At 35.7% G+C, this 2,102-nt stretch overlaps 1 non-coding gene across 1 annotated transcript; it reads right to left on the reverse strand.

The window, feature by feature from the left end:
* Positions 1 to 890: 890 nt before the first annotated feature.
* Positions 891 to 963, reverse strand: trnai-uau (transfer RNA isoleucine (anticodon UAU)). Its single transcript has one exon. It is a non-coding gene; the product is annotated as a tRNA-Ile (tRNA).
* Between the last annotated feature and the right edge of the window lie 1,139 nt (positions 964 to 2,102).

Below are 2,102 nucleotides of genomic sequence, written 5' to 3' on the forward strand. Positions count from 1 at the left end.
GGCCGGGAATTGAACCCAGAACCTTCTTGCTGCAAGGTGACAGCTCTACCAACTGCGCCACTGTGCAGCCCCCATTTGAGTTTCCATGGATGTAAAATTACTGCTCAGTTTAAAAATTACAATATTTAAATCAGTGTTTAAAGGTGAGCAAGCAAATAATAAAAACAAGTCACATGGGCAGACATTACAGACTTTATGCACAGATTTAGTCTCAGAGGCAACTGAAATCAATAAATTAAAAAAATCCTTTCTGAATATCATCTCATGGTTTCTGAACTAACTGCGTCTTTCTGACCGGGAGCTGACAGCGAGTTGAAGAGTTATGGACCAGACACTTTGGAGCGTCTGGTTAGGAAGCGCATTACAAACCTTTGGTTGAAATGTAGTTTGTAGTCAATTCGTGCTCAATACCTATTTTAAGTCAATCATCGGCCTATAAAATGCTGGGGGCCACATGTGGCCCACGGGCCTTGAGTTTGACACGTGCATTACACCATAGAACTGCCAATTGGTAATTAAAGTAAAGTCGCTTCGATTTCAAAGAAGCCTACATTGAAGTCGATTGGCAAATGAACCATCACAAAAGAGGAAGGCTCTTGTTGTCTCACTGCACCCCAAGAGATGCATAACCTACAAAAACCGTTTCTGTCTGGTTTCGAACCCGAGACCTTCAGCATGTTAAGCAAACATGATAACCACTACACTACAGGAACTGAACTTCTCTGCTTTGTTTCAGTTTGAGGTTCCAAAGTTGATGATGTGAGATGCAACGCATGAAAATGTCAACTGAGGTTTGCACTCAGATGCCTGGATTCAGAGTACAGACCATGACACCACAGAACCTTGTTGACCTTTAGTAAACACCTGTGATGAAGAGAATATGCAAAATCTGTTTCTGTCTGGTTTCGAACCAGCGACCTTGTGCATATAAAGCAAACATGATAACCACTACACTACAGGAACTCATGCTCTTTGCAGTGTTCCTGGTAGATGATCCACATTGTGTTAGAGACTAATGTCAACGATGGGCATGGAACAATGTCAAATACTTACAGATCCTCTCAGTGAACACAGTAACTTGGTGAACAAACTGTCAGACTTGTACTTGTGCCTAATTTCACATTACAGTCCATAAACTAAGCCTGGGATCAAAAACATTGTATTGAAAATGTCATTAGCAGAGACAAAATGGTTCTACAGAGAATTGGTTAAATGGCTATAAAATAAAATAAATACTTACAAATGAAAGATGGTTCAAAAATAAAATTAACACATTAAAATAAAAAAATATCTCTGAAATACAATCAGCACTTGAAAATTAAAAATGGTTCAAAAATACAATCAACACTTCAAAATACAAAATCTCTGGAAAATAAAATATGTATGTTGTTTTGAAAAAACATTAGAATATAAGCACTCTTATCAAATCTCCACTGTAGTAAGATCATGTAAGTTATTCTTAAATCCATGGAAACTCAACAGTTTGTAAGGTAGGTGAGTTAGCTCAGCAGGTTAGAGCACCCTGCCGGTAATGCCAAGGTTGTTGGTTCAAACCCCGTAAGGGGCAATTCATGTGTAAGGTCTTTCAGACAATCAATACTTCAACATAAATAAGGGTTCAAAAATAAAATCAACACTTCAAAATAAAAAAAGGGTTCAAAAATAAAATCAACACTTCAAAATAAAAAAGGGTTCAAAAATAAAATCAACACTTTACAAATAATAAGGGTTCAAAAATAAAATCAACACTTCAAAATAAAAAAGGGTTCAAAAATAAAATCAACACTTTGAAATAAAAGGGTTCAAAAATAAAATCAACACTTTACAATTAAAAAAATTATTTTTGAAGCACAAAAAAATGGTTCAAAAATAAAATCAACAGTTCAAAATGTATAATGTTAACTGTTTCTGTCTGTTCAGTCCATAAACTAAGCCTGGGATCAAAAAATGTATTGAAGATGTCATTAGCAGAGACAGAGGCTTGTCTAAAAAATAAAATCAATACTTACAAATTAAAAATGGTTAGGAAGCGCATTACAAACCTTTGGTTGAAATGGCGCGTTAAATTCAAGTCTCCATTACAGACCAGAGAAAACTAAAGA

Source organism: Poecilia formosa, unplaced genomic scaffold (assembly GCF_000485575.1).
Source record: "Poecilia formosa unplaced genomic scaffold, Poecilia_formosa-5.1.2 Scaffold168, whole genome shotgun sequence".
NCBI classification, from domain to species: Eukaryota; Metazoa; Chordata; class Actinopteri; order Cyprinodontiformes; family Poeciliidae; genus Poecilia; species Poecilia formosa.